We start from the raw sequence: 20,800 nt of genomic DNA, 5'->3' as shown, positions 1-20,800 counted from the left end.
CTGAGGACTGGTTATGAATAATTCTTGCATGTTAAAGTGAAATTAGCGCCGCTAGCACTTGTAAAACGGAACGTATTTCCTCTTATTCTGCTTCCTCGTGGGATTTCCTTATTTTATGCGCGAGTAATTAAGCGGGCTATTCTTCATTAATTGCCAACTTGACAGACTAGCTTTGCATCACCTTTCTAGTATTTCCATGCGTAACAGAAGTAAACACTAAAATTAATATAGTTTTCCCTGAGGAGGAGCAAGTCTTCCCACTCGAGTATTTCCCGATTACCGGCTGAGCAGTACCCCCTTCCCTCTCACTTGCTTCCTAGAGAGGCGACAACCAGTGTTTCATGAATATTGCTTGGAATGTGTTACTCTTTTATATGGCTTTACATAAAACTTCATGCCCGGCGCCACTAGTAATATATTCATTCATACTTTTACTTACACGGTCACTCGCTGAAGTGTGTATCATATATATATATATATATATATATATATATATATATATATATATATATATATATATATATATATACTTTATAAAATATATATAGGGCTGAATAAATGGGAAGGTGATGTTCCTCCCTAGAAACACTCGTGACGATTTTTGTGGTACCATGTAGAATTATTGAGTGTTTGGAAATAGTTCCTGTATTTGACTATATTGCAGGAGTCTTCTTGGTACTTCTCTGGAACTTGAACCCATAACCCTGACTTAAGCTGGAGGGCAAATACTTTAAACTCAATCACAAACACTATACTTTTCTGATGATCCTATTTAATACGTTCCTGATTGTTCGTCTGTTCGATTATGATAACAGGAAGGAATAAAGAATTATCTTCTATAGTCTATACATATCATCGCGCTAGTTTTTTTTGTTTTATTAATTTACTTAGTATTATTTTGAAGACTCGATATTGAAATCACCTTGTCATTGTTATTGACACTGCTTGCTCGTTGTTTTCTTAACGTATAAGTTTTCTAACTTTTCTTATCATGGACCATTGTTTGCTGCATCTTACACAAACATTAATTCCGCCCAAAACTATCTCCCTGCCTTTCTGCGTTCCAGTCGGATGTTGGGCCAATACTTCCATTCATTACCAGATTTTACTTGGAAATCGGGGCCCACCTCGATCAATCGTTGCTCTCTTCTGCCTCAGCCATTTCAAGGGAGTGTGCCAGGAGGTGACTGTCTGTGTGTGTGTGTGTGTGTGTGTGTGTGTGTGTGTGTGTGTGTGTGTGTGTGTGTGTGTGTGTGTGTGTGTGTGTGTGTGTGTACATAATTATATTGTTGCTACTACTACTACTACTACTACTACTACTACTACTACTACTACTACTACTACTACTACTACTACTACTACTACTACTACTACTACTACTGATATATCTAAGCAAATTATATTTTTGAAGAAATACTTGCATGGAAATTCATATATCGAGAATTCTTAGGTGGGTGAAAAATAATAAAATCAATAAATCTATAGGCCTGAAAAATTATACTCGTACATCAAAAAGTTACACAGCACTTATGGATAAAAATAGCAGAGAGAGAGAGAGAGAGAGAGAGAGAGAGAGAGAGAGCGGAAGGTGAATGCTACATACTCCCATTTTTGTGTCGGGTATTTCATTTAATTGGTATTTCATCGAGTTCTTTTGAGTTGTGCCTTTTTCCGGTAAATTGAACTTCCCTTTTATTTTTTCTTATTATTTTATTTTTGTTTCCCTCTCGTTGCCACCGTTCATGTACGCAGAACTATTTGTTTAGAAGTGACCATGTTATTAGTATAGCCCCCCCTTTCTCTCTCTCTCTCTCTCTCTCTCTCTCTCTCTCTCTCTCTCTCTCTCTCTCTCTCTCTCTCTCTCTCTCTCTCTCTCTCTCTCTCTCTCTCATCGCAGGTGACAGCCAGGTTTCGTCTCCGACCTTTCCTTTCCTTCCATTTTGTCCCCCTCCATCACGTCAGGAGCCCTAGTTTTCACCGCCTGTTCCCTACCTCCTCCTTGCCTTGCATTACTTCCGTGCCCCACAATTTGCTATGTAATTTCAACCTACACTCTTAGTCCTTCTGCCTCCCATATTTGCAGGTTCACATTTCCTCACGTCAGGACAGGAAGAGGGTAGGACAGAGGTCGGTCTTAAGTGCTTGGATGTGGGGCTTGAATATCTCTCTCTCTCTCTCGTGCGTGCGTAAGTGCAAGCAAGCAAGCAAGCAAGCAAGCAACAACAACAACTGTCTCACCAGGAATATAAATCTCACCAGATAGACAAAGCCGAGCTCTGCGGAGTGGGCATCCACCACTATATGTTTTCCGTGTCAACAGGTGAGCCGTGCAGGTGGCTGAGGTAATAAGTAGCGACGGTCCCCACCTGGCCACCATCCCGCCGGCGCCACAATGGACTCCCTCGCAGACACCCCCTAATTACTTTTGACGCCTCTCTCTCTCTCTCTCTCTCTCTCTCTCTCTCTCTCTCTCTCTCTCTCTCTCTCTCTCTCTCTCTCTCTCTCTCTCTCTCTCTCTCTCTCTCTCTCTCTCTCTCTCTCTCTCTCTCTCTCTGTGTGTGTGCGTGCGCGTGGGCGCGCCTGGTCTGCCTATCCGTTTTGCTCCCTCATTTATTCCCCACTTGCTTTAATCATCTGGTTCAGGTCATTTTATTCCATACGTACATTATGATTTCTCTCTTCCTCTCTGTCTCCAGTTTCAAGGCTTTTTGTGCTCTCTCTCTCTCTCTCTCTCTCTCTCTCTCTCTCTCTCTCTCTCTCTCTCTCTCTCTCTCTCTCTCTCTCTCTCTCTCTCTCTCTCTCTCTCTCTCTCTCTCTCTCTCTCTCTCTCTCTCTCTCTCTCTCTCTCTCTCTCTCAGCCTTTATCATGTTCCTTCATTAATGTCGTGCAGGTCGTGACTTGTGTTCGTGTTCTCGTACACTCACCCTCACCTCATGACCTCCCCTACCATGCACTTCTAACCCTTCGCCCCCGCCCTTCCCCTCCTTCTTATTACTTCCTCTCTTCATCGCCTTATATTTATATGACTTGTCGTTCCCACCCCCTAACAAGCCATTTGGTCTTGTATACCGCATCGTGGACCTCATCATTTACTCTGTACACCAATCAGCCCAACTTTCATTACATCCGTCTTTAACGCCTCCACTCTACCCTTGTAAGGTTAATTTTTATTTTTTTTTTTTTTTTTTTTTTTGTAGATTAAGTTCTAGCGAATTATTTTCTTTGTTACAATTGAATAGGTAATTGTCTGTTTTTAATCACTTATACCGCAAACTGAGGATTCGGAGGAAACGAGAATGCAAAGAGAAGTCAGGAGTCTGGGTGGCAAGTAGGTTAGGAAAGGGAAGGCGGTTGTGGTTGCTTGCTTTCTCGACAGCGCTTGGAGACGGAATGAAATTAGGAGGAACATGGGTGGCGGGCGGCGTGCGGAGGTTGTTTCATCACTGCGGCAGGTAACCAGGCCCGTTCCCAGGCGACTCCAGGGCTCTGTCGCCGCCGGGGAAGGAATGGGAAGGGAGGGAAGGAGACAGGGAGGTGGAGAGGGAGAGGCAAGTTAAAGAAAAGCTGTAGAAATTGCCCAAGGAAAGAGGTTGAAAGGGGGTGAAGGTGGAGTGGGAAGGCGGAGGACCCTCGCCAAGATTTTCATTATTTCCTTATTTGAATAGCGGCGGTGGTGGCGGCTGTGGTACTATTGGTTGTGGTGGTGGCAGTTATAGTAGTAGTAGTAGTGTTGTTGTTACTGTAGAAACCACCTATATCTAGTCATACTAAGGTATCCAGAAAATTTTGCTTTCTTTGATATAGTGTTATTAGGAAGCCATTTTGTCCTCGTATATCACGTTTGGGTTCATCGTCCGCAGTTTTCTCTCTCTCTCTCTCTCTCTCTCTCTCTCTCTCTCTCTCTCTCTCTCTCTCTCTCTCTCTCTCTCTCTCTCTTTTTTAGTAACTTATTTTCTGCAATCCTTGATCCTCTCCACTATATATTTTCATTATTCATACGAGTACATTCATTCATTCATTCCGTTATTTGTATTATCATCTTCTTAGCAAGCAATCATAAGTTTCCTCTTTAGTTCTTGGCTTCACCCACGCCACAAGACCTCATTTCCCGCCAGTTCCGGAACATCTTCGTTTTATTTATTTTATTTTTATTATTTATTTATTTATTTTTATATTTTATTTTTTATTTTTTTGCCTCGCTTATTCTCTGGCGTCTCGTTTCTTCGCTGTTCGTTCGACATAACTCTTATTATTGAAAACTTGGGGTGCACATCGTTATTTCTGTTATCCGCACATTCGAGTATTTTTGGTTGGTTAACTGGCTGGCTGGCTGGCTCCATTACCCAACACACACACACACACACACAGACACAGACACACACACACACACACACACACACACACACACACACACACACACACACACACACACACACACACACACACACACACACACACACACACACCGGTAGTTCAGTGGTTAGAGCGCTGGCTTCACAAGCCAGAGGACCGGGGTTCGATTCCCCGGCCGGGTGGAGATATTTGGGTGTGTCTCCTTTCACGTGTAGCCCCTGTTCACCTAGCAGTGAGTAGGTACGGGATGTAAATCGAGGAGTTGTGACCTTGTTGTCCCGGTGTGTGCCTGGTCTCAGGCCTATCCGAAGATCGGAAATAATGAGCTCTGAGCTCGTTCCGTAGGGTAACGTCTGGCTGTCTCGTTAGAGACTGCAGCAGATCAAACAGTGAATTACACACACACACACACACACACACACACACACACACACACACACACACACACACACACACACACACACACACACACACACACACACAAGAGTTCATGAATTTAGAGAGAATGTTCATGAATTTAGTTAATTAATGCACTGAACCTTCATTGTCCTATTCTCACTCGTTTGTGACCTGTTACACATTTATGGAAAAAAAAATATACTAATTATCTGATTACCTGCTTTTTTCAATGTCTATACATCTTAATCAAAAGGGATCTTATTAAATTTAACTTTCGTCCACGTGTTACCATACTGAGGCGGAAACACGTTCCGCAGCGTGGGATTATGGAAGTTTTTTTTTTTTTTTTTTATTTCGGGGGGGTCGAAATAAATGTCAGTAGTGAGAACGTGCCTTGGCTGTTCACCTACAGAAGCGAGGGAGGGAGACTCGTAAATTTCGTGAGAAGGAACACGCCATCCGTTGGAGGGCAGCGGGGGGTAGTTAGCGGCACTCCGGCGAGGCTAAGTGGATTAATGGGTTGGCTAATTGGATTATCGGACTATGGTGGCTTCCAAGGACACTTTCGTGATGTTCTCTGGTATGCTCTTTGGTAGATATGCCCTGCGGATCCCCCTCCTTGCCTGACATCCTGATGAGGAAAATTGTGCGAGGTAGGCAGGTGGTGTAGGCACGGGAGCAAGATAGGAAGCGTGGGGTGAGGCATTCCGTTATTTGATATGTTTGTTCAATTGTCTGCTAATTTTAGACATTTGAATTGGGTGGTTCAGCAACTCCATGTTATATCTTGGTTCAGCTTCGGGTCTGGTCTCCTTGTTAGTCGTTTATAGGTCATGCTTGTTATTGTTGGTGCTGCTACTGCCTAACAAGGTGAGTGTGAGTGACTCATGCGGTTTAGATTGCTGCATTTATGAAGGCTTTTAGTGTGTGTGTTTACCCGGATACATATATTTGGTTTGTGTGTGATGGATCGAAATGTATTTCTGACATATCGTTTGTCGGAGAGCATGGTAAAGTTATGGTACCTTTGAGATGGAAAATGTGCTCATTTGTCATTTTTCTCATGAGTATAAGGTTCATGTGAAAATAATGGTTAGAGAATGATGAGGCAAGGAAGGAGTGTGTGTGTGTGTGTGTGTGTGTGTGTGTGTGTGTGTTTGTGTGTCTGTGTTTGTGTGTCTGTGTGTGTGTTTGTGTGTCTGTTTGTGTGTGTGTGTTTGTGTGTCTGTCTGTGTCTGCCTTTTTCTTTTCGTTTTCCTCCACCCATCTGCTTTATTTTTTCCTGTGTCCCCGATTTTTTTTTCCTTCAATTTCCTTAATGCTTCTTTATATTATAGTGACATTTCTCTCACCTTCCGTGGCTCCCCTTCCCTCCCTCCCTCCCTCCCAACACGAAGCAGGAGCCTTTCACTATCATGTAATTTTTCTCCCCACACGTAATGGTGGTTTGGTACAGATTTTTATCAAAGTATTTTCTTGATATGTCACATAGTTGTCATATTCAGACACGTTATCATGTAGGGAATTGCCATCTATTTGTGTTGAGGCTCCCCCGTAGCAAGGCGAGCCTCCCTTGTCAGACAGCTGTGAGGAGGCGGGGCATTGTGACAGATGCGTGACCGGGAAATATTGAGCCTCCGCCGCAGGGTTCCTTCTGAAGGTGTGATTACCTGTTATCGATCTGGATGGTGGCAGTGGCGGGGACGACAGGCTGGTGTGCCCGGTGGAACGTCTTGTTGCTCCTTGCCTCTCATCTCTTTCCTGTGGCCCATTATCGCAACGACCACCTTTGAGGCGACCAACCCTTTACCCGCAGCGCTTTGTCAGAGCTGGAGGAAAATAGTAATAAGAAGGAAGGGTTGAAATATTGGAAGTGCGCCAGGGCCCAGTGAAGGACATGTAACCCAGTCGGGAACGAGAATAATGCAGAGACTTTTTTTTTATGGGACAAGGGAGCTAGTGCTTCTCAAGAGAACTTTTTGTTAAGGAATAGATAAACTTTTATGAAGAGGGAACAAACAGCTTTATGAAGTTTGGGACAGCGGGCTTCAAGGGGGAAAGAAACAAAGGACCTACTTAGAAGTTGATCAGTATCCCTTTTTAATGAGTGAAGCAGAAAAGTTTCCCTCCTTATTAGCGAGGAGAGCAACCTATTGTTTATATACGAGGCGGAGACGTCCACCAGGATAGCGACCGTCTTGGAAATTTAGTATCTATAAAGTGATGTTAATGTGATGTTATTTTGTCAAGGACAACGAACTGACTTGCTTTGAAAAGTGTGTATGAAGTTGAAATTAGCGTCAGGGACAGATGTGAATATGAGACAGAGCAAGGATGGCGGGAAGCAGGAGCGAAAACTTGTCTTTCAGGAGAAAAGGAGTGGCTTTGGTCCCTTGGGATTCGGAAAAAGAGGGAAGAGAAATAACAGGTTGCCAACGTAAAAGGTTTGTATTTTCAATCACTGGGGGAAGGGAGAGAACAGAAGGGGCGTGTAGAGGGGAGAACTTTTCGTATGGAAGGGGAAGAAGGCGTGGATATGGACCGCGAGGGTAAGGGAAAGTAGTGAGGGGAAAGAGCGGGGCGAGAGAGGAGGAACTGTTACGGGGGAGAGGCGGGAAGAGTGTTACCAAGTGCGTGGAGAGAGGGTGCGTGTAGAGAACACAGTCGGAAGGACATCGTTATGGGAGGAGGAGGACGGGGTAGGAAACGCTGCGGTCTATGCATTGGTAAGTGGAACTCAAGATGAACTCCAGTACAAGAGGGTCATTAAGTTAAGTCTACGGAGAGAGAAGAGGAGTCCTTAGGGAGACAAGCATTTGAAGAAAGAGGTTTTGTAAAAGCAAGAGACGGACAGGAGATTCACTACTTTCATTATCATGACTCACTAATTGGGTGGCGGATCGACGAAAGTATTTTCAAGCGACAGACCACACACTATATCTTTATCAAGGAAGCTGTCGAGCGGGCGGGCCCGAGAACAATCATTAGTTCACAGGTAGTAATAGACCCTCCTGAAAGTTGGCGTAGCGTTCAGTACATTGTAAATAGCACGGAATGGGGAAGTTTATATTTTGTCTTCCCTCGCTTTCAGAGTCCTGACAAATTATTGGATGTTGTCTTTATCTCGCTTGCAAGGGATTGCTGCTACGAGTGTTCAGTCAGCTCCACTGCACGACGGCGGGAGGGGATGGGATGGTGCCAGACATGAAGGGTCGTCAGTGAGGGGAGGGGCTGCCAGACATTAAGGGAAGTTGAGGCAGCGAGTGGCTGCCAAGACATAAACGTTGATAAATTTCGCTGAAAACGAAACATTACAACATTTGCAGATGCACTCATTTTGAAAGGGAGCGCTATGTTCGTGATCTTAACCCTGAATCAGCAGCTGAGTTTTAGAAGTAGGAGAAGAAAAGTGAAGGCAGACGCGCTCAGCAAGGTGGTGCTCCAGAATAACCTGAAAACAGCCCTGGAATAGTGCTCCGCTGCTTGATGGTGCTTGAAACCCAAGCACCAGATTACTCGATGGGCTACAAGTGCGACCTCCGAGCGAAGTGAATGTCAATGGAAGTCAGCCTCACGTCCTCTCTTTGTAGCTGCAGGAGTAGTGTGAGGTGCGTGGGGATCATGATGGTGGTAGAAAAGACGTTTCTGAATGGCGTAAGCTCGGACACTAGATGCATATCACTACGAGTAGAAGGACATGGTAATATCTCTCTCTCTCTCTCTCTCTCTCTCTCTCTCTCTCTCTCTCTCTCTCTCTCTCTCTCTCTCTCTCTCTCTCTCTCTCTCTCTCTCTCCCTAAATACCCTCAGTCTTAATTGATTTATAAATGCATGTGTACACGCACTTTAATACTTGTCCTGTTTCATTGTCTGAAGACCTGGAGTAAGGAACAAACTTAAAAGATTGGCGATTTAAAGTGAAAAATCCCGTAAGCTAGCATATTTTCTGTGCCGATTTACATACCGTTTTTCGTAAACTACTAAGCGTTTCAGAGAGTTTGAGGGAACGTTTTTCTAGAATAACTTTGTAAGGAACACGCATATCATTATGAAATTTTGCCACAGTGTACTTGACACCCTCCCCGAATATCCCAATGTTTCAAGAATCGTCAGCAGTATATGATAATGGCACTTCTCCCTATAAAAACAGGAGAAAGTCACTTATCCCTCACGAAGAAACGGACAAGTGGTGAGAAATGGTGACGTAGTACTATCTGTGACGTAGTAACAAGCTCCACCCACATAGTCCCTCCCCCTGCTCCTACCCTCCTCTCTTCCATCCCCTCCCATATTTCGCTCCTTCTTCCCTCCTCCCCGTCCCCCCCTCTCTCTCTCTCTCTCTCTCTCTCTCTCTCTCTCTCTCTCTCTCTCTCTCTCTCTCTCTCTCTCTCTCTCTCTCTCTCTCCAATTGTCCGTTTCTTGGTGAGGGATAAGTGACTTTATTTTATTTTTATAGAGAGAATTGCCATTATTATATACTGTTTACGATTCATGACACATTGGGATATTGGGGGAGGGTGGCAAGTACACTGAGGCAAAATTTCATGACATACGTGTTCCTTACAAAGTTATTCTAGAAAAACGTGCCCTCAAACTTTCTGAAACGCTTAAGTGTGTGTGTGTGTGTGTGTGTGTGTGTGTGTGTGTGTGTGTGTGTGTGTGTGTGTGTGTGTGTAATTAGATTAGATTAGATTAGATTAGAGAATAGAAGAAGGGTGGGGGATCCCAGGTTAAGGAAGACGGATCGGAACTGCAGCTCCTTCACGTTGACTTTACGGAGTGGCGGAATGGCAAGCAGAAGTGTTATAGACAAAAATGCCAAATGTGAATAGTGATAAACGTGCATTAGTATATTGCCTTCCTCTGGGTTAAGGTCAGATGGAGCATGCGCAGGACCACCGCCGACCGGTCCAGCTAATGGTCAGGCTAACGTCCCGGCATTACTGGTGACGACGAGGCGCGCCTGCAAAAACACGCCAGTAGGTATGGCGGCTTGTAAACAAGTAAACATGTTAACGTCCCCAGCTTTCTCTCTCTCTCTCTCTCTCTCTCTCTCTCTCTCTCTCTCTCTCTCTCTCTCTCTCTCTCTCTCTCTCTCGACTCCGCCGAGTCAACTTTTCAGTATGAGAAGCGGAATCATTTTCCTTGGTCTTATCGAAATGAATTTAAAGTTTACCACGATCATCGAGTCTCCTTGCCAGCCATTCCCTTCTTGTTCCTGGGGGCCTCTGGAGTGAGAAAAGTTAAAGTGTCTGGTCTCCTGAACTATTTCTTATATATCTTATATTTGGTTTTACTCTTGAAAAGCGTATTTTGTCATTGTCACTCATGCCGTAACAATCCCGTTATGCATAATACTTTTCTCTTCCTATCTCAAAATTCATGGTCATGTTAGTTACTAAGTTAGTTACTAAGTTTGATGATAGATATCGCCTATGGTGGAGTGAGACGTAAGCAGGAGGGAGTCCGAAAGAGAGAACCGGGGATGGTGGGGAGTGGTGTCAATGAATTTTGAACTGGGGATGAAAGTGCAAGCGTTTCTCATTGCCATGATGATTCGCAGGAGGATCTGGTGATATATCTCAGCGTGGGAGGGAGGGAGAGTGGAAGAAGAGTAAAGGAGTCTGCCTTGTTGGTGTTTTCCCGTTTGATTTGAAAGAAATAAACGTGAAATTCGAGGCTGGAACTGGAATGAGCCCCGAGAGAGGAGAGGAGAGGAGAGGAGAGGCGCACGCGTCAAACCTTCTAGACTACAATTTATTTCTGACACCGTAAGAGGCTGCTCCTGTTGCTCTCATTGTCTGCATCTTAATAGGTACTTTAGGAACATATTGGCAGCATCGGGCCTTGTTTCATAAAAAAAAGCGTTGACTATTGCATTGAGGAAACTGTGTGTGTGTGTGTGTGTGTGTGTGTGTGTGTGTGTGTGTGTGTGGACACACACACACACACACACACACACACACACACACACACACACACACACACACACACACACACACACACACTTACTCCCGAGGCGAAACCAATAACTGAACGACAAACAGGTGATGATGGGTCTCCCCGAGGGTGGGTGTCCAACGCTACTTCCCATTCTCCCTCTTTCACCCCACCTTTCCTTTCCCTCATCCTCTCACTTCTTCCTTCCCCCATCTCTCATTTCTCCTCTCCTCTCCTCACCCCTCCCTTTCCTTTCCCTCTCTTACTCCAACCCCCCTTCCCCCAATTTTTTTTCTCCTCCCCACCCAACTCGTCAGCACTCCTCTCCCTATATTTAATCCCCCTCATCCCACCCTACGCTTTCTCCCAGCACAATACATATTTTTCTCCTAACCTTCCCGTTCTTTTCCTTTGATCAACAGTCTTTACTTTTTAATGGTAGTATTTTTTCCTGCTTCAAATGCTTCTCTTCCAGTCATTGTTTCGGTTGATTTTTTTTCCTTTATTTATTTATTTTTTACATATACTTTTCCCGTACCGCAAATATCCCTCACGTTTTTTTTTTTTTTTTTTTTTTTTTCACTTTCCCGAGTTTCTTTTCTCCCAAATTCCACCCTCATTGTGCACTTTATCCTCGGCCTTGATCTCAGAAATCTCTCTAATTTTTCTTTTCGTTGTTTCTATCCTCGTGTATTTCGCGTAATTAATCATGCTTTTCTCTCTCTCTCCACAGGTAAATGTTGGTTTAGCTGGTGAAGGGGAAAGACCACGTGCAATTGTGTGAGTACGTAAGGTTTGAAGGCGTAGCTAGATTAGCTTGTACAAGCTAATCCATTTGTTATTTTGTTCATGGTGACATGGTATTATTTGTTCACCAGTACTCTTGTCGCATTCATGATGGGTGTAAGGTGTAAATTTAGACGATAAAACTGGGAAAAAAATCTAACAGAATAGAGCCTCGATTTATGTTCATTATCTGTATAGTTGCATCTGATTTATATTATGGTGAAAAGTGTTCATCTTTTCAGGGAAGGGGAGCTGGTTAGGAGAAGTAGAAAATGAGTTTTCCTTTGTTGGCGTGATAGGCTGGGCCATGCTGCCAGGGGTTTGAGGCCTATCGCCCCCTCTTAAGCCTGTAGGGAGAGGCGTCTTGATTTCGTTGATCTTAATACTTTATAATTAAAACTTTGTGAAAGAATGTAATGGCTGGAAGTTTTAACTCGTTTTCACCAAGCTTAGCAACCTTTGTCGACGGGCTTAGTAACTTATAAAATTAGTGAAGAAACGTTGAGTGATAACGTCTGGAGGCTTGTGAAGAGAGGGCGTGACATGAGGAACAGCACAGGTGAAAACTGGCACAAGGGACGAAAGAGACAAAATACAGAGACGTACAGTACATAGAGGCAGTAATAGGCAGTAAAGGGAACATAATACAGGTGGCAGGAAGAATAACACTGATATGGAGGCAGGAATAGCACAGGTGGCCGGTTACTATGTGGTGCGGTGTTCTCATCTCACCTCCATGTGGCCCACTTTTCCACTCCCCAGTCACTCATTCACCTGACCTGACTTCATCCGACCTGACCTGACCTGACCTGACTTAAGGAAATCTCTCCCACACCCTAGAGTTGTAGACCTAACCTCATGAGACACTCGTCCCCCTTCCTTGCCCGAAATACCCTAAATCTGGGTGAGCTTGACCTGAAGCGACATCTCTCTCTCTCTCTCTCTCTCTCTCTCTCTCTCTCTCTCTCTCTCTCTCTCTCTCTCTCTCTCTCTCTCTCTCTCTCTCTCTCTCTCTCTCTCTCTCTCACATGAATCATTGTACGGCATTAGAAACTTTTTTTAATACGGGGGTGGCGGGGGTACCAGATTCTCAAGATATAACATCAAACAGGAAATAAAAGAGAATGAGCCATGCTCATCGAGGAAAGTACCGCCCGCGTGGGACAGGAGACTGCAACCATTACATTGGCCAAGTGATCCTGACATTATTTCAGGATTTAGTGAGACAACAAAGAAGAATATTATTGATGAGACACGTTAGTCTGGCAGGCTTTTGTAGCATTATTTATCTCTTAGTGGTGAAGGATGGTAGTGGGTGTTACTGAACAGGGCTGGGACAAGACAGGCAGGGGTAGCATGTATCTTAGTCATCTAACCCAGCCCCATTCCCTGAGCAGAAGCATGACGCATAGCAGCCTAAGCGGCATTAGCAGCAGGCATGGGACTGTCTTGCCGCTGAGAGAAGCTGAGCCGCCTTCAAGGTCAGGGTCACGCTAGACATGGCCAACGCAAACACCTTAAGTAGCCTAGAGGAAGACTCGTAGAAAGTATCATCCCAGTCCTTCACTATCGCAGTATGTTGTTAAGAGCGGGTTATTCGAAGAAAAATTGGCTTGGTTTCAACAGTATGTAATTCCATATGTAGCTGGGAAGAGGTAGAAGACACGAAACGGAGTCGAAAGGCGCGTGTAATGTGTAGAAAACTGGAGAGGACTGGAAGTTGAAGAAGCGAAGCTGGTAAAGTGGAGACGGGCGGAGGGAAAAAGAGGGATAGTAATGGTTGGAAACAAGAGGGGCGAGTGTGGCGTGGCACCCTAGGGACAGGGACGAAAGGAAGTGGGATCTATGTTAGAGAGAGAGAGAGAGAGAGAGAGAGAGAGAGAGAGAGAGAGAGAGAGAGAGAGAGGTGGCGCCATAGTATCGAATCTATCCTCTTAGAAGTTGGAGAGGCCTCACATGTCCTTTGCAGTGTAGTGTCACCTGTCGGTGACCTCGAAGGAACCGCTTTATTCATCAATGATGTTCGTTGTCTTTTACACAACTAGTCCCTCCCTCCCTCCCTCGCTCCCTCCAAGACCCCTGTCCGGAAAGGTGACGCATAACAAGGGAGGGGAAGGATGGGTGACGCTAAATTTCACCGTGGAACAGTTGAAGAGGTGGAGTGAGTTGAGGGAGAGGAGGGTGATGATGGCAGTGGGTAGGGGTTTGACGGTGAAGAAGAAAGAAATGGAGGAAAATCAGGAGGGAAGATGTCTGGGTCTGAGGTGAGGTGATGGGAGGTGGGTTGTTGGGTGGAGGGGGATTGGTGAATGTATCCACCCGCCGCCGCCGCTGCCACCAGCACCACCATCACCACCACCAGGACAAGAATGCTTCTGCTATATTCCTTGGATATAAGACGGGTGGTGACGGGAGAGGTTTGCATGAAATCGTGCGAGATGAGAGAAGGTAGGAGTGCAAAGTAAAGGTATAAAGATGAAGCTTCGCCCGAACACGTCATAGGGAAATACCATGTGAGTCGGATGTTGACCGGCTCCCGGAGTCCCTGCGTGTTGGGTTAGGAGGGAGGGGAGGAGAGTGGGGGTGGGTACGCCAAGGGTTTCAGGGTGGTGACTACGACTATGCTTATGTTACGAGTCTTCTATCAGTTCCCAGAGTATGTTCATCATTGTTGCAATGCAGGAGAGGAAGAAGCAAATGAAAAAACGCCAGGATTAACAATGAACTTTTGTTTAGATCTGAAGTAAATATGCGGTGTTGGTGCGTCTGGCCGCGTGGAGCAAACCTCTCGTCTCCCTTCCCCCAAGTCCCTCCCTCCCCGCCGCACTCCCCCTTTCTAGCCTCTCCACGCGTCACGGACAAGAGAGATGCCACATGTCTCAATTACAAAATATTCAGCGATGCTTTTCAGTTGTGTTAAAAAAAAAACAAATGTATTATGTGTGAAATTGTAGTAAGGGGGTTAGGGACGAACTGTGGGCGTGAGCGGAGCGACTTAGGTTTGTTGGCTGGCGACGTATATTAAATGTGAGGGTTTGAGGGTCCACCGCGTGGGTTTGGGGCCGTCCGCCGCCCGGCCTCACCTTACTACGGCCAACAGTCCCACACAGCGACACGCTGCTCCGTAGTCTCCAAAGCCCCTCCCTTTTCTCCTCTATTTCTACCCTTACCAAGGCCTTCCCTACTCAACGCTTCTGTCTACTGTGTCCCAAGTGCAGTGAAGTTTCGTAGACCAGCTTCTAAGTTGTGAACCAATACCAGTTGTAGCGTGGAGGTGTAACGCGTGGTGACAGTGGTATTGGCGGGAAGATTGTGCCCCTGCCGCCGCCATAGCTCTCTTTCTGCTGCTATACACATTTGGGTTTCGTAAGTATCTTACAATTGTGGTGTTGCACTGAGCTTGCGCGTGAGGACTAGTGTGTAGTGTGTATAAGAGTAAAACGTGGCTGCAGACGCTAATGGAGGGAAGGGGTGGGGGCAGTGGTTCACGCTGGTGCTGCCGACCATGTTGGGCGGCCATCCCCAGCTTCACGCCGGCTGGATCCGCTGCAGCCACATGGTCACACCAGCAACTCCTCAAGTCGCTTCCCGGCATGGTGGAGAAGGTTTTGTTACATTTCTCGCTCATATTCTCTGCTAAGTTTTGGTGGTAGGAGATCGATGTCATTTTGAGTGTGTGGATAGGAAGAAGGATGGGAGTTGCATGCATTCATTCGCTGGCTTTTCGAGGGAGCCAGATGGGGTTGCTCACACATGCCGCTAACAAAGACTTCCAGTACCTATTGCCTCAGGACGCACCTCTCTCTCTCTCTCTCTCTCTCTCTCTCTCTCTCTCTCTCTCTCTCTCTCTCTCTCTCTCTCTCTCTCTCTCTCTCATGCCAAGTTTTACCTTAGGTTACGTTGCAATATCCGGGATCATGTAGTGGCATTCTCTGGTTGTGGCTCACCTGCCCAGGAAAGAGGGTGGCGTCATGATGCTCCTGGCCACGAACTCTATACTCACCACTGCAGTATAGATAGTTCAAACTCTTAATACCTATTTCTGGAGTGGCTTTTTATGCAAGTTTATAGACATGAATGAACATTATTAAGCTAATGGGCTCTGGGCGAGAGTTAGTAACATGGTGTATAAAGTCACGTTGGTACTGCTGCTGAAACTGTATATAACGTTCCTCACTCACATTCATTATTAACCGCTTCATTGAGATGACGTACGATCTGATTGCATAACAGTTAAAATCAAGTCTGAACACTCCAATGTGTGCCAGATAAGTCTCCTTCAACGATGAACCAGACCTTTGGTGTTTCTTCAGTTGATACATGTAAAGCTAGTTACTTCATACAATACATCTATCGCCAACCGATACGATACGATAACCCACCATACAGTTATCCGTAGGGATGGCAGCTGAGTGGCAACGTTATACCTGGCATCTTTACGCATTTTTAATTATTGCACACACACACACACACACACACACACACAACGATAGGTTTATGATACGTTAGTTTACAGTTTTGACAGTTCATTGCCAGGATGTTTTATTTATTTTTTGACATGGTAATTGATGGGGGGTTGCAGTAAGACATACCAAACATAGCCTACATTTATTCAGCACGTGTGGAAGTTTCCTCTCACACTGTATATATCACGGAATCTTTGCCATGTCCTGAACATAGGAGTGTTTAGAAAAAAAAATATACGTATAAATCTCGTGAATCCTCGAACAGTTTCGGTGCCATGAATACATTTTCAATAATAAAATACTGGTTCTCTCTCTCTCTCTCTCTCTCTCTCTCTCTCTCTCTCTCTCTCTCTCTCTCTCTCTCTAAGCGGAATATATTAGGAGTAAAAAAACAAATTAAAAAAATCCACGTGAGGCCACAAGTAGTGTAGACAACAAGTATGCGTCCCACTGTCCTCCGTCACCACGTGTTGGGTGACTGGCTTCACAGGATGTCTTCCCGTTTTCTTCGGCCACTATAAAGGGGAACTCGAATAGAGGACCGAAGTGCCACCAGTTTTGTCCTTGTAAATATAAGAATATCAGCTTAGTATCATGAGTTTGTGTTGCAATGAGGAACAAAGTGCACGTGCATTGAGTTAGTCCGGTAGAGGAGGGCAAGGTAGGATGGGGAGGGGTGGCGCCAGTACACCAACAAAGACTCCGCCAACCAAACACGCTGCCGCTGCTCTGACGTAATCTACCGGGAACTTGTGCTGATGCCAGATGTTGCCACTCGCTACGTGTGGCGGTGCCACATGCCGCCATAGGGCCGATAAGAAAGGAATAGCCACTTCACTGACTAAGCCATGATTAGCTTATTGATAACGTATATTTCATGCTTTACCTGTAACATAATTAGTTTTTATTGACGTATTGACATAATTTAACGTTACTTTCCTGATTTATTGTTGGCTTATGTTGATGTAACTGTGATGTAACAAAGTATCCGCCTGATTAGTAAAAGGAGCTGTGCTGGTGTGTCCCTGGGATGTCGAGGGGCGGCCAAGGTTACAGGAAAAGAGGTAGTCACGTGGCTGAGGTTCTTCGCCTCAGCCTTGGCTTACCTCCCCTCAAAACGCCAGTTGGCAAACTTTTAAAATGGACTGGGTGTGGCATGTTGAGTGTGCCAGTGGGAGGGTAGACAGGGCGGCACAGGAAGTGGGGTGTTGGTTTGAAACAGGCTTCAGCAGGGTTCTCCTTTCTCAATGTGGCACCTCTCGTGGGAAAGGAAAGACTGGGGCTAGGTTTGATTCTGAAATAATCCGATTATGAATTAATTTTAAGAAAATACACAGGAATCTTGGTCGAGAACGAGAAGGCAAGCTGTGTGATGCCCTGTGTATGGTAGAAGTCTTTTCATGAAACCCATTACGTGCAGGGGCGAGAGAGCCTGAGCAGGGTGTGGCAGGCGACAAGGGGAAGATCTGGTATTCCCATGAGACAAAAGTCCGGTTAATATAATTCGTCATGGTCTGGTGTTTGGGTGGAGGCGGCTTGTCTCCCGCACGATTTTCAAGCGTAATGAGAACCTTCTTGGTAGTGTATGTAGAATGACGGACATGTATCGTAACTTCAGTAGTCTCTCGGCTGTTGTTTTTCTACGTCGTTACTCGAATAAGAAATGATATAATAATGCACAACACAACCTGAACAGGTTTTCATACTATTGAAACATTTGTTTCAATGTAGATGTTGGCTATCTTGTTCTTTGTTATGATAATATAATATTTTCTGCTTTTATTGAGAGTTAAACTAAGGATATCTACTTCCTTACTATTGTGTTTCACTGATGGTGTTGGGACGCAATAAGTCTGATCGTCTGGTACCCCTTGGCAGTAGTGTCGTGGGGTTTCCCGAACCCCCTTCATAGGCCACCGGAAATGTGAGAGCTTCCCAAGGTCATCGCAAATTATTATTTTTATTATTTTCTTTTTTTTTTATCTTGTTTATCTATCTTGATCCTTATCTTTTGCGTTCCGTGTCATCACTTATCTTACCCTACCTGTTAGTTCACGCCAGAACAAAGTGACACGCGGTGATGGGGAGAAGCTGGGGTGATAACAGTAGACGAACTGTATAATCTAATTGCTAAAAAGTACGGAGGAGTTCGGGGATGGTAGGGAGAGCGTAGTAAGCAGCGATGAGGAGGTGCCAAAGACAGGCACCGGCAGCCGGGCGTCACCGTCTGTGTCCGTACACGCCCGGCTGGCAGACACCTGAGAGGCGCCACGCCCTCCCCCCCCCTCTCCTGACGTAATGCTCCCTTGAACGCCGCCATACGGGTATTTAAGGATCTTTGAGCCTCGTCTTCGGTGTGGACCGCGGCAAGAGTTGGATAATAACTTTGTGCACCAACCATTAACAAGGTGAGATGGAGACAATCCCTGGCCGTGTGGTATTTGCTGGTGTTGCTGGGTGTGGTCTCAAGGGGTGGAGGCGACTGGGACTGGCGCTGGGTAGTCATATTGAGAGATCCTCGCCAAGACTTCCATCAGGACTATGGCAATGGGTCGACAAGGGCGTGGGTGTTATTCCCTAGTGACTTGTGCTTGGAAATTTTTCAACGTTGCGGAGAGAGAGAGAGAGAGAGAGAGAGAGAGGACAGTGGTGACGGCGCGATGGTGGAAACCCAAATGTTCTGGGTGGTGTGTGGAGTGGTGGTTGTGTGGCGGCGGTGGTGGTGGGTTACCGGTGTGATCCGAGTGACCCTGACGGGGAGGTGAATATCCTGTCCTCGGGCGCCAGCAGACCGCGGCTGGCGTGAGGCTCGGGTGTCGCCCTTGTGGCTGGAGTGTTTTGCTGCCCCAACCACTCAGATTATCTTCCATCCTCTTCCTCCATAGTCGTTCCTTTCTCGTCTCCACCCTCGCCCTCGTTCATAATGCCATCCTACTTGAAGTCTTTATATTTTTCCTACTTTGTTTTTTTTCTCCATATTATTTATCGCCTCCTCCTCCTCCTCCTCCTCCTCCTCCTCCTCCTCCTCCTCCTCCTCCTCCTCCTCCTCCTCCTCCTCCTCCTCCTCTAGACTTGAGCCATATTGCATTTCCTTCCCAGTGGCGGACTTTTCCCTTCCCACCTCGGCGGCCCTTCACCTTCACTTAGGTGCAAAATTTAGGAGCTTATTTGCATTTTTCTAATCTTGGTGGTGTTTGGATACCAAGTGTAAAATCATTCCTTTTAAGAATTACCACGACTGACGGTTCCCGGCATCAACTTGTTCCCATCTCAACACGCCTTATTTCCCCTCTTCCTGCCCCATTTCTTCTCACCTTCTGTAAACCTAGCCTCCAACCCTCTCCACACATCTCGTCCTTCCCACTACTGTCTTCTTCCACACTCCTCGGTTCTTCCCCGCCTTGCATCCTCCATCACCCAGAATGCTTATTTTCTCTGCCCAAGTTATCGCGGGCTTCCCTTCCTCATCCATGCTCGACGCCTACACCCACTCCCCTTCCCTGCCTGGTTGCGCCGTGCCTTCGTGCTCCTCAAACCATTCAGTAGGGATCTTTCATGTTGAAACTCACTGGAGTTTTCTGTTCTCCCGATTTCCATGTAGTTCATTGTTCTCTAGGTACGATATTCCTGTGGCCTTGAGCAGCTGGTCCCCCGCGGGACCGACTGAACTGTATTGTGATCCTTGCTGCGCCTTTCTCTGAAGTGCGCTCACACGCATTCCTATTGTACTTTTCCCTAAATGGAGGTGTCAGTTTTATTCAAACGTATTTTTGCAGTCCTAAGGACAAATTTATTAGCGCTGTTATATTTAAACACCTCGCATTAAAAGTAATAAGGTTACTGGCGTATGTACAGATGCGTATTATTCGTTATTTAGTTCGTTCCGGTGCATTAGCGACATCCCTGTCAGGGCGAGAGATGGAACACTGATGGTGTTGGTTACTCCCTTCTCTCCACTCCCACTCTCCCACGCCATCCCCTTTACCCTTTCCTTCCTCCCCGGCAACATAAAATCGATTCGGATGTGCGCATGTTACTGATAATGTCGATAATGGCCGGCCACTGTATTGGAAGCTGCCGTCTGCCATTCCTTCCCTTCCTCGCCTCTCTCAACATCCACAAGGACAGGACGACGGTTTGCTGGAGATTGAGATACGTATACATGGAAGTGTCGTGCGAGTCACGTGGCGGTGAGGTGGCCCGAGACGAGACGTTGTGGTTGTTATTGACGGCAAAGGGAGGGTCGGCCGTCTGCCTGCCACTATCGTTGCCACGAGGATTATTTCGATAGCCTCTTGATGTCTCGCTGTTTATCTTTCTGTATGTATCCAGTGCTTTTGGCTCTCCCCCTCCCACCTTCCTCGCAGCCCAAGGCAGCCCTTCCTATCCTGCCTCTCCCTCTCATCTTTCGTCTCTCGCCATGATCCACGTGGGAGTGCTCTGCTAGGTTGTTGATTTGCATGCCAACCTGCATGTTATCATAAGAACACACACACACACACACACACACACACACACACACACACACACACACACACACACACACACACACACACACACACACACACACACACACACACACACACACGGTAGCTCAGTGGTTAGAGCGCTGGCTTCACAAGCCAGAGGACCGGGGTTCGATTCCCCGGCCGGGTGGAGATATTTGGTTGTCTCTCCTTTCACGTGTAGCCCCTGTTCACCTAGCAGTGAGTAGGTACGGGATGTAAATCGAGGAGTTGTGACCTTGTTGTCCCGGTGTGTGGTGTGTGCCTGGTCTCAGGCCTATCCGAAGATCGGAAATAATGAGCTCTGAGCTCGTTCCGTAGGGTAACGTCTGGCTGTCTCGTCAGAGACTG

General features: G+C 46.1%; 1 protein-coding gene across 28 annotated transcripts in view; it reads left to right on the top strand.

Annotated features, from left to right (window-relative positions):
- The window catches only part of LOC123518130 (polypyrimidine tract-binding protein 1-like), a 256,907-nt gene that overhangs the window by 136,277 nt on the left and 99,830 nt on the right, over positions 1-20,800 (top strand). For 2 of the 28 annotated variants that reach the window (XM_045278786.1, XM_045278794.1), the window contains exon 2: positions 11,426-11,472. The exons of 22 other annotated variants lie outside the window; for them this stretch is intronic. The gene's annotated coding sequence lies outside the window, so the exon portion shown is untranslated. Of the gene's footprint in view, positions 1-11,425; positions 11,473-14,562; positions 14,845-20,800 lie in introns of those variants that run through there. 4 more of the 28 variants (XM_045278792.1, XM_045278793.1, XM_045278791.1 and 1 more) reach the window with 3 other exon arrangements.

The sequence above is a fragment of the Portunus trituberculatus genome, chromosome 43 (genome assembly GCF_017591435.1).
Source record: "Portunus trituberculatus isolate SZX2019 chromosome 43, ASM1759143v1, whole genome shotgun sequence".
Taxonomy (NCBI): domain Eukaryota; kingdom Metazoa; phylum Arthropoda; class Malacostraca; order Decapoda; family Portunidae; genus Portunus; species Portunus trituberculatus.
Note: the sequence above shows the minus strand (reverse complement) of the source record. Positions and strands in the feature narration are given on the sequence as shown.